The sequence below is a fragment of the Suricata suricatta genome, chromosome 2 (genome assembly GCF_006229205.1).
Source record: "Suricata suricatta isolate VVHF042 chromosome 2, meerkat_22Aug2017_6uvM2_HiC, whole genome shotgun sequence".
Classification (NCBI taxonomy): domain Eukaryota; kingdom Metazoa; phylum Chordata; class Mammalia; order Carnivora; family Herpestidae; genus Suricata; species Suricata suricatta.
Window position 1 is genome coordinate 90,020,755 of NC_043701.1, and position 14,785 is coordinate 90,035,539.

Consider the following 14,785-nt stretch of genomic DNA (forward strand, 5'->3'; position numbering starts at 1 on the left):
CAATTAAACCCTAACGAATACTTTAGTTGGATGAGATTTAATTGGAGATTATTAATTCATTGTCTTTTCATTTTTAACCAATTTTAATTGGATTTAGAAGAATCCAATTATACTTGACAAACAAATAAATCCATAGAATAAGACCACCAATTAATAATCAGGCGCTCCCATTACAATCCTGTCATCTCTCACAACTAAAGCAAACTTCTTGTTAATCCGAGTAGAAACTTCCCTTTGTGACAGAATTTCCTCCTAGGCCAGAGGACAACAAATTCTCTCTTAAAGAATCAGAGACTAAATATGTTGGGCTTTGTGAGCCAAAAGGTCTCTGCTGCAACTACACAACTCTTCTAGTTGTGGTGCAAAAGCAGCCATAAGTAATAGGTAAATAAATTCATTCAGCCATGTTCCAATAACGTATTATGTAGGCAGATATGTACTTTAGGAAAACTTAAGAGACTATTTCTTAAATACAATTATTTCTTTCTCTTCTATCATGATACCTCTTCTTAAACCAGAAGGAAACAGAACGATTTAAGTATCAGGTTTTCCTCAGTAGTACATTACTATAGGAAAAAACAATGTTCATCTTTGAATGATCACAAATTTTAGGTTATTTTTTATGCCCATGAAGCCCATAAATTAAAAATAAGGTGGATATAAAGCCATGTCAGACTGACCTTCTGCCTTACCTTAGCAAGTTTTCATGCAGGTTTTTAAAAGGTCTGTACTTATTTTGTTCTGCTTCCCGAATGTGAAGATAAATATGTTCCCTGACAGCCTGACTCTTTCTGAGGCAGCACTCAATTTATCATTACTCTTGGAGCACATTTCCAAAATCTGCAACCTTCGGAGGGGAAAAATAAACCCTCCTCTCGGGCTGTGTACGTTACCACAAGTATAGTGATGGATAAAGTAAAAGTCAATCCTGATTCATGCTTTTGGAACATCCTTAAAAGGGACACTTTGTAATCCAAAGGCCATGGCCCAGAAGAACTGAGACCAGAGGAAATTATGCAGGAAACAGAAAAGACATTAAATATTCTTTTTTATGTCACTTTTTTTTTAAATTTTAAAGAAGCCCATCTCTGAGTGAAACAGTATTAAGCTGGTGCTCAGTTACCTCCCCTGAAATGGCTTCCTTCAAATTATGTATAACTGAGAAAAACAAAATAAGACAAAACTAACGACTTGGAACACAAAAACAGGGCCAGTGTTGCCAGAAGGGCTTAGTTAAATGCACTGAGAGTTCCTGAGAGCACTGAAAACACATTAGCCCTTACGGATTTAGTGGACTGCTGACTTGAAAGCTTTGTCCTTATGGGAAAGACCTGGCACAGGTAACTAGGTGTGTCTTGAGGAGGAGTAGAGTCAAAAGCAGTCTATTTGGGAAAGGAAAAAGAGAATATTCTCAGGCAAATGAGGGAACTGCCCACTAACACTGGCAATCTTCTGTTCACTAATATTGCAAAAACTATAGATGCTATGCAAATAGGATCCCTATACAAAAGGGCCACCTCATAGAAGAGGCAAGAAAGCCAAATACCTGACTATATACGAGGAGCTGATAAGACAGGTGTCAAAATACATAAAAATAAGGGGTAACTACACATGGAATCAGGGACAGGTCAGGCTGGGGAAGACAAGGAATGTTTCTTGGTGAGGGAAAAGAGCTGGTACTTGAAGAGATGAACAAATTTAGACATGAAAGAATTGCGTTGTGGGGAAAGGCTGCCAAGAGAGGAAGGAGAAAGCCTTCTAGGCAGAAGAATGCAAGGAGTATAAAACAGCACATCAGAGGAATAAAAGGCATGCTCACGAAGTGGTTAAATGTGCTGGGTACATACAGGGGGAATGGGGGGAGGCTAACAGAATAATCACAGAAACTGCATTAACTGAGTGCTAGCTTTGTGCCAGGGACTGTGCTAAGAGAATTTAATGGACTTAGAGTTTAAAACAACCATGTAAATGAGTTTCTATTTTTAATCTCATTTGAAAAATAGAAAATTGTGATTAAATAACTCAACCAAAACCACACAACTAGTAAAAACTAAACTCAGGATTTAAGCCAGGCAGTTTCTAATCACAGTGTTCCACAGTGTGGCAGGGTAAGAAAAATCTACAGATTTCTTTTTTTTTTTTTTTGTCTGAATTCCAGGATAAAGTGAATCTACAGCTTATTTAGAAGAAATAGGTGAGACACTGAATTATTTTGAGCAGGGACAAAAGAAGAATCAGAATCTTAAGTATGAAAATCAATACTTCAAATTAAAAAAAAAGTATCAAACAAGGAAGGATTTGGAAATGAAAAGACAACATAGCAGGTTATGAGTACAGTGGAGTGAAATTAAAGAGTTTGCAATTGCACAGTGTGGGTAAAAATAGAAAAGGGCAAATGTGAAAGAGAACAGTCAGGAGAGATCATGAGTCTGCTGGCGTGGAAGTTGAGAGGGTGCTAGGAGGAGAAATCATTACAAGATGACTGAGTTTGGGATGATGGGAAAGGAAAAATTTGGAGGGATCAAGATGGACTCAGTTTTAATATTTTTGAGAAGTCAAGATGATAGATAGATACATAGAAAGAAGGAGAAAGGAAGAAAAGAGAAAAGAAAAGAAAAAAGAAAAGAAAGAGAGAGAAACAAGGAAAGAAAGGTAGGTCTAAAAGGCAGGTGACAATGGCACACAGGTCCCTCTAACCCAAATGTATAAACTAAATCCATTAAGGCCCACAAAAACAACAGCAAGCCAGTGGAATTCTGCTCTAATTCTCTCCCAATTAACACCAAGATACTGAGTCTCTTCTACTGTAAATGCCAGACATTTAAGGATCATGCTTGACTTCTCTACTACATTTCTTCATATTCTCATATCCAGACTGCCACAAGCACTATCAATATCACTTCATAAATACCACTCAGATTTCTCTTTCTCTCCAGTTTTACATCTTCACTGCTGTAATGCAAGCAACAATTATGACTCAGCTTAATTACTATCTTACCCCATCTTGGGCTGCTAATGAGCTACCCAACTTCCATCGTGCTGACCTACCTATCCACCCTATACACAGTACAGCTAGAGCAACCTCATCAAAAGATAGATAATAATGTCCACATATCCCCATCTCCTTTTTATCATTATGTCCAACACTCTAAGGTTAAAGATAAAACAGTCTTGGGGCACCTGGGTAGCTGAGTCAGTTAAGTGGCCAACTCTTGATCCTGGCTGAGGTCATGATCTCACAGTTCATGAGATCTAGCCCCACATTGGGCTCTGCACTGACAGTATGGAGCATGCTTGGGATTTTCTGTCTCTCCCTCTCTCTGCCCCTCCATACCCCACACTGTGTGTGTGCACACTTTCCCTCTCTCTATAGAAAAGTAAATCAACTTAAAATTTTTTGAAAAAAAGATAAAACATTTCCATGCCACCTTTACACATACATCCCTACTCCAACCTGTATGAACTGCTTTCAGTTCCCAAATTTACCTTGCAGTATTAGTCTTTTACAAGGTTTTCTACTTTTGCCTTATTATCTAGTTAATACCAACTCATTCTTCTGGCCTTAGTTTACAATAATTTCTTCATGAAGCCTTTCAAACCCTCTTGATGAGGTCAAATAACACTATTATATTTGGACCATTCATTTCAGATATAATTTCCAATTTCTTTGTTTCGTTATCTGATTGGTCTTCCCTCCACTTCAACCAACAATTCTCACTTCAGTCTGCTTTAGTCTAACTTGTGTTCCAAGATTCAACTGAAATTGTTCTTTTCAAGGTCAACAAAGACTGACTTTCCCAATCCCGTGGTCAATTCACATGGTCATCTTGCTTGTCTTCTCAGTAACAAGTGACATATTTCAACAGCCCTTTCTATTGCACACTTACTTGGCATCCAGAGAAACTCCTAGCTTTCTCTTGCTGCTCCTTTTTACTCTCCTCAAGGCTCATCATTGGATCTTCTTCTCTATCTACTCTCAATCCCTATATCCCCCACTCCTGGTCCCAGATCTTTGCATAATTCTCACATTTTCGTCTCCAACAAGCAGGGAGAAAGACAGAGGGGGAGAGAGAGAAAGAGAAACAGAGAGACATACAGAGAGAGAGAGAAAGAGAGAGAGAGAGAGAGAGAGAGAGAGAGAGAGAGAGAGAGAGAGAGAACATTAAGCAGGCTTAATTCTCAGTACAGAGCCAGAGGTGGGGCTAGATCCCACAACCCTGGAATGAAGACCTGAGCCAAAATCAAGAGTCTGGCACTCAACAGACTGAGCCATGCAGGCGCCCCTCCAACAACTTCTTTTAATTGCAGTATTATGTATCCAACTGCCTATTTAATAGCACCTATTAGAGAATTTAAAGGCATTTCAAATGTAATATGTCCATGGAAGAATGGGACATATTTGATAAATCTAAATAGCACATTATTTTTTGAGAGAGAAAAGAGAGATAGATAGAGAGAGAAAGAGTCTTTTTAAAAATTTTTTAAATGTTTTTTATTTATTTTTGAGAGACAGAGAGAGTGAGCATGAGCAGGAGAGGGTCAGAGAGAGAGGGAGATACAGAATCCAAAGACAGTCTCCAGGCTCTGAGCTAGCTGTCAGCACAGAACCTGATGAGGGGCTCGAACCCACGAACCATGAGATCACGACCTGAGCCGAAGTCAGTCGCCTTTAACTGACTGAGCCACCCAGGTGCCCCAGAGAGAGAAAGAGTCTTAAGCAGGCTCTATGCCCAGCTTAGTGCTCCAGGCAGGACTTGATCTCCTGACCACAAGATCATGACTGAAATCAAGAGTTGGATGCTTAACTGACTGAGCCACCCAGGTGCCCCAAAATAGTACATTATTTAAAATAGCACCCACTATCTGTCACTTCCTTTCCACTTGTCCTGATTTACTTTTCATCACTGCACTTATATATAAAATTATATTAAATACTTGTTCCTTCCTAACTACCCCATGAAGAAGTAAGTTTGCCCATGTACTGTTTCCACACTCCATTTCTGATGTCTAGAATCGAACCTGGCACCAGGTAGGTGCTCAAAATATATTTATACATTAAATAATAAATTATTATCCATCACTCACTAAACTATAGTCATTTATAAAGACACATTAAAAAACTATGTATATGTTTTATTAGCATTGTTTTCCAAATACCTGGCAAATGGTAGTCACCGAACAATTTTTGACTGCTTGAATAAACAGAAATAACATTAATAGTGTGGTCTTACCAATGACAAAGAAGAATAGAGTTGCAAAACTATCAAAAGAGGCAAATTCTGAAAAGAGGCTAAAGATAGCAATAATTGATAAAAAGCAAATGCATTTGATCATTAGGAAATTATAAATAAATTTTAAGACCAACTTAAGTGTAGGTATATATTGACAACAAAGTACAATTGGCTACAGAATTAGCAGAAGGCACAGAGACAGACGTCCTAAGGAGAAGCATGATATAATAGATACTCTTCTTAACATCTGGGCTCTCTTCACATCATATGCCAATGTTGAAATTTCTGCACCATTATACCAACTAGGAGTTCAATACCTTTTTGCCCTGCCCTTAAAGAGGCTACTTCCCCATGGGGCATCTTAAGTCCAAAAGAACTGGCCCTCTTTATTTTTACCACTGTGTGAATAAGGAGCCATATATTTGAAAGCTATGAGAATAGGTCATTGCTTAGAATGTAAAACATTGCTATGAAGTTAAGTTTCAAGGGCAGCTACATGTGGTAATGTTTGAGCCCTTTCATTTAAAAATTTAAATTGAGGAGCACATGGGTGGCTCAGTCAGTTGGGTGTCCGGCTTCAGCTCAGGTCATGATCTCATGGCACGTGGGTTCAAGCCCCAGGTTGGGCTCTGTGCTGATAGCTAGCTCAGAACCTGCAGCCTGCTTCGGATTCTGTGTCTCCCTCTCTCTCTGACCCTCCCCTGCCTCACTGTCTCTCAAAAATAAATAAAAAACATTTAAAAAATAAAATAAAATAAATTTTTAAAAAATTGAAATTGGGAAGAAAAATAAATAAGAACTGGTATCTGTAATATTTACTGGCCTGTTAGAATTTCTCTAAGCTTAATGATTTTTAAAACATTTAATAAGACCACATAGATTGCACCTTGGCAGGCAAGGTATGGATAAAGAGGAACACCCTCAAACTGTAGAAGCCAGGAAGTGTTGAACTATGCAGAAAGTGGCCAGGAATCTATGAGCCAGTCCAGTAAAACCATTTTTATCACCAATGATGCTAAGCTGGTCAGAACAAAAAAGCTGGTTCAGGTTCTAGAATTGGCAAGACTTAGGGCGATGACTCAACTACGTTTGGCTTTTGCTTTGATTCACAATTATACTGGCAAGGAATCCTTGCAAAGAATAAACACGAGATTAAGAATGCAAGTCAGTAGATGCTCCCCGAGGCTTTGTTTTATTCCACACAAAGGCAAAGCCAAAGTTCAATACTACCAGAATCCCATGCAGAGGGAGGCATCCTCCCAGTTAGCACAGTACAAGTTGTAGGAATTTGGTCTTCTATAACCATCTCGTTAGGGGATCACAGCGACACTGAAAGGGCCAGCCCTCTTCCTTGTTGTGAGACACTTGCTGCACCACAGATATATACTCCTGTGTTCTATTTCTTGTGCTTCATCAAACCAACACAACTTTCAGTGCAATAGGCTTGGCCTTGGCCTACCACAAACCCTGGTTAGAAACTCTTCCCCACCCCCTAAGTAGATGGGAGAGGAAGCTCATTTCACAAATCAGTATTAACTTTAAAAACAGAAACACATATCACCTAAGAGAGAATGAGCATTCTTTGGGTAGTAAAAGGCCACCCACCAATGTACTGCTCATCATAAACAAACTAACAAGTCGTCATAGGTATCAATGAATCCTTTGTACTTAGTCGCTTGGCACTCAAGCAGGAAGTACAAAGAAGAGAGTCCTGAAATAAGAGCATAAAATTCCACCTAAAATCTACAAAGACAAAAAGTGTGGAATGAATGGAATCTGGACAACATAAGGCAAAGGCAAAGATGACCTCCCAATTGCTTCAACTCAGACTTATCAAAGCCATTTTTGGAAACTAAAAATTAAACTTTCAATTTTTTTCCTGTTTCCCTGGAAAAAATATCACATAGATAATGATCTTTTAGTAATGTCTAAAACAAAAAAGAGGGAAAAATTAAACATTTTAATTTTTTTACAATATATCAGCTTATGAGAATTTCCACAATCATATGCTCTAATAGAGTGTTCTGCTTGAAAGTCATCTCTTTCCACACAGCTTTCATTTCCTTGTGAAGTTATATTTTTTAATATCCTACAAATTAATTAGGGCACATACCATATTGTGTTCTTAGCAAAATGACTTTTTTTTTTTTAGGTCACAGCTAACCTTATTTATATTGCTTAGGTAAAACTATACGGTATTAGGAATCCAAAATCTATTCCAAGGACAACCTAATTCTATAATTTCTAGAGCTACACATAAGTGAAAACCACGTACTTGCAAAGCAGACTAGTGTACTATTGTGGATGAATTCATTTTGAAAGTAAGGCTTGATATAAATCATATTTCCCTCCTAAAAATGCTTTCTTCATTTTATTAGTTGATACCTAATTCTGCGGAAAGAATAGAGGGAAGATAGGGCTATGGGAAAGCAAGAATCAAAGCAAGTGACCACCCACTGATGAATTACACTCATCATAAAACTCTTCTGTACATGTTTATTCACTCCTCTCATAATGAGTATTTTATGTAGCTGAGAAAAATATTTTATTTCTGTTGTCACTGGTACATCATCCCTTAAATGGGATTATGAGAAAGTGACATAGTGGTTGGGAAAACAGACTAAATTATTTTCTATTCTCTCCACATGTGTGACCTCTTAGCCTACTATTTACTTCCGATAAGCTCTCAAAGTCTCCATGTTTGTTCTTGTCAGATACTGAAAATAACTCTGAGCCTTCCACTTCTTCATGTACTGGTTGATAATTGAATGCCAATAATCAATTCATGAAATGTGTCACAAATAAAACAAATGCCTAAATCTAACTTAAAATGTTAATTTTATAGAAATAAAGCACCAATTACTGAATATGCTCAAATTAAGAATAATCTCATTCTCTCAAACTAGAATAACATGATTGAATATTATTTCCAGAATAAGCAAATATATTTATTACTACTATGTACAAAGGGGAAAAACATGACAGAGGACAGGGACTTGATCAGAATCTATACAGACTTTACTGAAAACTGGACAGTATATTTCAGAGAACAGAGATGGCTGCTTAGTTCTCTAACAGAGTAAACTCAAAGATAAAAACATTGTTGACTAAAGGAAATTCTTAAGGAGACAACCCATCACCCTCAGTCAAGAACATGGCAGCTTCAAAATTCACTTATTTATTCAGTGTTTTTCTGGTTTTGTTTTCTGGTTGGTTTTTTGCTTTTGTTTTTGTTTTCTTTGGTACCTGTTTTGTACCAGCTATCATTGTAATCACAGAGAAAACAAGGAATCAAAGACACAATGAGAGTGCAAGTAAGGTAAGAAAGGAACACTGACAGAAAGGATATTTTAAGCAGCTTAATGTCAAAGAAACATTGGATTGGAAGAGAATACAGTGGCAATCTATAATCTTGAAAGGATAAAGAGGGGCCATGGTATGAAACTGTCTAAAAGCTAGGGTACAGGGGCTGGATGGGGGCAGTGGGGAAGAAGATTTAATTTAATTAAATAATTTAATTAAAATGTTTAAATACCAATACCAAAAATAAAAGTAAACAGCACAAAGAGGAAGAGGGCAATAAGATTTAAATATTTTCTTAAGGAATTTCCAAGTACATGTGTGGCAAAGTTTTACGAGATGTCTGCTGCAGAGAATGGAAAGGGAAATGAAACATGGGCACTTAGAAGTATTACTGGGGTCAGACCGAGATGGGAGATCACAAATTTATTATGGCACCAGTTTTCACAGTTTTGGGATTTCTGATAGCATTCCATACCCCAAGTGAGAAAACAAAGAGAAACTGCTCAATTGAGAAAGGGTGAGGATTTTGCCAGATGTGAAATGGAAGGAAAAAACTACAAAGAAAAGATTTGGGTGAAGGAATTATTTAAGTTGTATACAAGATCTTGGCTGGATCATAAGGAGATGGTGAATGAGAAAAGAGTTATGAAGAAAACAAGATGTGTCAAGGTGCTGGAGATTGGTGGGAGCTGGACAGAACAAGAAGATTACTATTTTTTGATTGATGATTTTAAAGATGAGAAGTTCCAGATAATATCAAGATTCAGAACAGAGTCATTGGCCAATGGTTAGCGTGCAATGGAGTGGAATACCAATTATGGTAAACTGGTTAAAAATTTCTATAGGCTTTTAATTGACTTGTCAACCTATATAATTGAATCAATCATAACATACAGTGCCTGGGTGGTGCAGCTGGTTAAGCCTCTGACTCTTGATCTCAGCTGAGGTCATGATCTTAGAGAGTGTGTTTGATCCCCTTTCTCAAAGAAGGATTGTGTCTTTCCTTCTCTCTGCCCCTCCCCAGCTCTTTCCCTCTCTCAAAATAAATAAGCTTAATTTAAAAAAACTCAATCATAATGCTAACAGGAGATAAGAAAAAGGAAAACTATCATTCAAAATTCAAATTTCTAAATCTGAAGAAGTAGTAAAGATGATAAATGATACTGAGAGGATAGGCGATGGCAATGTAAAAGGGAAAATGAAATAAAACGATACCTCTTGGATAAGCTCTGTAATTTTTAATGTCACCCTCCCCAGCTGCTAAAAAGTATCACGTACTGACATAAAAGGCCATCATTGTAAAGTCATGCCCACCTCCTCATATGCCCCTTTCCCCAATATCACCCAGATCCTAGCACATGTCTAGGTCAATAAGTCCTCTGACCTTGTTCAAAAACAATCCACTTTATTCAGATTCTATCAAGAATATTTAAATTCCAAAAGCATCCTCAATTTAGCACTGTAAAGTCCATATACCTACTCAGATTGCTTCTTTCTTTACCTCCTTCCCTCTTTCTCTATAGAAGGTGTTAACAGCTAGTCAAAGTCAATTTACACGCGACGTCTTAGACCCTATTCAATTCCACATTTTTTAGGTATCCATCAAACATCCCTTTACTTTTCTAAATTTTGTTTTGTGTTTCTTTTTGTTTTTGGAACCCGTGTCCTGACACTTGAGGGTAGAACTGGTGGACTGAAAGATATAGAAAGACATAGTACAAAGGATGTTGGAGCCCTCTTCCTCTTCCTCAGTGCATTCCAGGAGTGAGGACCACCTACTTGATCCCCACCAAGCAAAGGAGAAGTATACTTTTATGTTTTTAATCACTGGGATTTTTCATAGATATTTAAAGATGCTCAAAAACCCCCATCTTAGAAAAGCTCCTTCAAATTGCCATTATTCCCCAAAACAGTTCTTTCTTTCAAATCTTCATAGACAAACTTTTTGAATGAGTCACTCCATCTCCACTTCCTGAGCTCCTACTCACTCCTTAACACATTTTCACCTGGATTTCACCCCAATCACCATGGCAACACAGCTTTAGCTAAAACCATGATGAACTCCCAATGTTCAAATCCAATGGATGTCTTTCATTCCTCATCTCAACCTCTCAGCAACATCTAGCAGGGGTGACTACTTTGTCTTTCTTTTAGGATGTTTTCCCCTAGTCTTTGAAATACCACAGGTTTCTGCTATTATTTTCCTTCTCTGTGACAATTCATTTTCACATTTTATATTCCATCTTTTCCAATATACTCTAAAACTTCGTCAAGATGTGTACCTAAAATTATCTTTTTATCACTCTACATTCTTTTCCCAGGGAGTCCTATCTACTTCAAAGGAATCAAGTCCTATCTGTATCACCAAATTTATATATCTTTTTCCCAGATTGCGGCTCTCATCTCTTAGTTTATGTAGCCAATTATTCACTCAGAAGTTATGCTTGGATGAAATGAAAAGCGTACTGGTTTCCTCAACAGAGTAAGGGAATAATAATCTCTAGACACATCTCTGTGTCCTACTTTTTCTCAAGATCCAACTCAAATTCTAAAATATCTGTAATGAATTTCTTATTCTCTTACTCTCATCTCCTATAGCATACTACTAGATACTTCCCATCCTTCCATCTTCTATCACTGCCCAGAACCCATAGTGTTATAATTTTTATATCCATGTGTCTTCCTCTAACCTCCAAACTAGGACCCACTTAATGTCAGGTCTGGGTTTTATTCATAAATTCCTTCCCAGAACTTACTACTCTGATGTATGAGAGATGTTAAAAAAATTTTTTTATATGAACAACTGAATGCCAATAGACCTGTAAATTGTGCTCTGAGGTTTTCAAAGAGATATTAATAGATATTCCCAAAAGAAAGGATTCTGTGATTAAACAAGGTCAGGGAAATTTGTACTAAATCCCACTCCTAGAGATTCCAGCACATACTTGCATCTGAAGAACTATAAGAAGTCCTTAAAATAGAAAACTACTTAATTTTGTTTAATGTTTGGATAAGGAAAGCTTTCATGCCTTTTTCTTCTTTTAACACACATAATAGCACTCCCCAAACAATTTTCCGTTATGTCTTAATATAGTTTAGATTTGGATTTTAACTTATTAGGATCAGCGAAACAGATGTTAAAGAAACAAAGCTTATGCACATTCTCTTTATCCAGGACTCTCCCCAAAGGTAAGGCACAGAGGTTAATTCCTTTGACACAGCTTTGACATTTCATAGTGGAGAATAAATTTTGACCAGTATAGTACCCCCATACTATTGCCATATACACCAAACCTAACAGACTCTTATTTTTATAAAGTTTCTAATTTTAACAATTAAGAAACATTGTCTAACATAAGGAACAACAGTATTATTAGAGTCACACTGAAATCATTTTTTTTGCTATGCTTTGCTTTGCTTTGCAAGTGGTCTTACAAAGATAATATAGTTCCGTGAACACGAAATGTACTAGCAAGGAGTTATGCAAGTGACTTGAATGACAGAAGCATCCATGGCTCGAAAAGATAATTCCACATGATGGTCAAAAACCTTTACCACTCCACCTTCACAATATGTTTACAGTGCATTCAAAACCAGGAGCCCAAACAGCAACGGGCCCACCGTGAATGGTTTTCATGCTATGCTTTCTTCAGTGTGTGACAGAGAAGGAAACTCTATTTGCCAAATAGAAAGTTCCGACATATGGGGTGGCAAATAACATTATGTAACGGTAAAGCACCCTTCTTGGTAACCAGAACTCTTATTAAGAACAACAGGATAGCAAGTGACTCATCGGCTTGTGTGCTCTTTCTCAATTCTAGTAATTTGGGACAAGTGTGGGGAAGTTACACCTTGTTTATGTGCAGCCCAAAATGACAGGCAACACAAGTTACTAAGCAACATTAAGGAATTTCGTTTTTCTAATCTTTAAACGCTGCCACAAGTTGAAAAACCCTGTAATATAAAGGTAAAGGGAAAAGCAATGTGGGAGTCATGTTTCTGACTGAATGAAAATGTTTTGCTCAATCATTCTAAAATTCTGATTCACCATGAGTTCATCTGTCTTGGTTTCAGGATTACTTCAGGTGCATAATCCTCCTCTCATCACTGTCAACACCAGAAATGTATTCTATCAAAGGATAATGGATGGGAGGCACATGGAAATGGTTCTTATGAATCTTGAAACCAGTTTGTTCCCCAGTAAATTGGACCTCTGTTCTTCTCTGTTTCAGGTCTTTGTTTCTTTCATAGCACTTAATACAACAATAAATCATGTGTTTGCTTCTGTGTGTATTGTATTGACTTGTATCTTGCTCTTTCACTGCGGTACCTTCAGTGCTGGAGGGACTTGTCCCCTATTTTATTCCTCCTTCCCTGAGGCCGGCCTATTGCCTGACAAGAGTAGTTCATCAATGACTAAAGAATGAAATAAAATAGGGGCGCTCAGGTAGCTCAGTTGGTTAAATGTCCAACTGTTGATTTCAGCTCAGGTCATGATCTCACAGTTTGTGCATTCAAGCCTTGTGCTGGGCTCCACACTGACAGGGCAGAGTCTGCTTGGGATTCTCTCTCTCTCTCCTCTTTCTCTGCCCCTGCCCTGCTCATATGCTCTCTCTATCTCAAAATAAATAAATGTATAAACTTAAAAAAAAAGAATGAAATAAATTAAAACAAAGGATCCTGGTGTTAGTAGTTCTGTGTCTTAAGGTAACAGTTTTGGGGACTGTGTTTATTTATACAAAATACCTTAAAAATCCCCAGAGGTACCTGTGTGTTACTTACAATCTCTAAAATACAATATTAAGAAAGGCAGGCAAGTGAGAATTACCCTGTCTTTACTTCTTTTCATGAGGGAATCAGTGAGGGGATTCCTCACTGGTCAAAAGCCCAGGAAAAAACATTTCCTTACATTCTCCGTCTCAGCAAAACAAGTTGCTGAATAAACTATAAACTCCTCTTTTGTGCTTGAAGCTCTGTTTTCAGGCCAAGGATCCTGTAATGCTCTTCCACAGCACCTCTGGTTCTTCCTCCTTTCCAGTTCATACAATTCAAAAGGAGTCCATCTACATAATAATAGATTTCCTTACATAAGAGATCTTATTTTCCCAGTCTGCATAGGTACAAACAGAAGAAGAGTCCATAAGGATGAAAATAGGGTATCAGTTTGTATATTAAAGAAATGGTATCTATGACTACCTGTTAAAAATGCTAAAAGAAGAAAAGTGAGACCTCTCATGGTTCTAGCTGCAGGGAAAATAATCAATATTTCTTTGTTTTTAATCTTTTACAGTTTATTCCTTTATTTTGAGAGAGAACACGAACTTGAGCTAGGGAGGGGCAGAGCAAGGGGGAGAGAAGGAATCCCAAACAGTCTCCATGCCCTCTCAAACCCACAAACCATGAGATCCTGATCTGAGCCAAAATTGAGTCAGCCACCTAATCGACTGAGCCACCTAAGCGTCCCCAAACATAAAATTTCTAAGGGTTGATTGTGTGTCCTCCACTTTCCTGAAAGTATTTACATGTGCTATCTAATTTATCTTTGTTACCAGTTGCCATTTTTTTTATGATTCAATAAAACCTTTTGGGCAAAATAATAAGTAAAAATGATCCTATTGAGAGACTGTTTCTTATAACATTTGATAGATTTTATAAGTCTCATAAATATTTATTAATATAAAACTAAAATGGAAACAGCTCTTAGATTTAGATTTTATTTAGAACATTTTCTTTGCTATTAGTACTTTACTTTCTACCTGAGAAACATCCTAAGTAAATTGGAAGTAATAAATAGCTAACATTTTTGAGTATTTATTATGTTCCTTCTGTTCTAAACCTCTTACACACAAGATTAAACCATGTAATTCAATGAAGTGGATATTATTTTCATTATCCATATTTTACAAAGAAATCTAAACCATGGAATTTAAGTTACTTGCTCAAGGTCACCCCAGTAATAAAGATTTGAGGCCGTGCAATTTGAATGCAAAGATTAAGTGTTAACCCCTGTATCACAGTGTCTCAGAAGGAAATAATGAAATTCAAATGGGCATCTTTGCATACTGAGATATTTTACATGGAATTGATTTCCTATGTCTTTAACTACAATTCCATCATCATGAATAATCAAAATATAATATAAGCCAAGATTCTGAAAAGAAAAAAAGAAACATAAAGGAACGTCTAGTTATTTCACTGAGGTAATCTCATCCTGAGATAACTTTGTGGATGGAACTCCAAAGGGATCTTAA

At 37.2% G+C, this 14,785-nt stretch overlaps 1 protein-coding gene and 1 non-coding gene across 2 annotated transcripts in view; both read right to left on the reverse strand.

The window, feature by feature from the left end:
- Positions 1 to 14,785, reverse strand: part of LOC115275305 (diacylglycerol kinase beta) — a 296,124-nt gene that overhangs the window by 275,365 nt on the left and 5,974 nt on the right. The gene's annotated exons all lie outside the window — the stretch shown is intronic.
- LOC115286173 lies at positions 10,194 to 10,337 on the reverse strand. Its single transcript, XR_003905917.1, has one exon. It is a non-coding gene; the product is annotated as a small nucleolar RNA SNORA57 (small nucleolar RNA).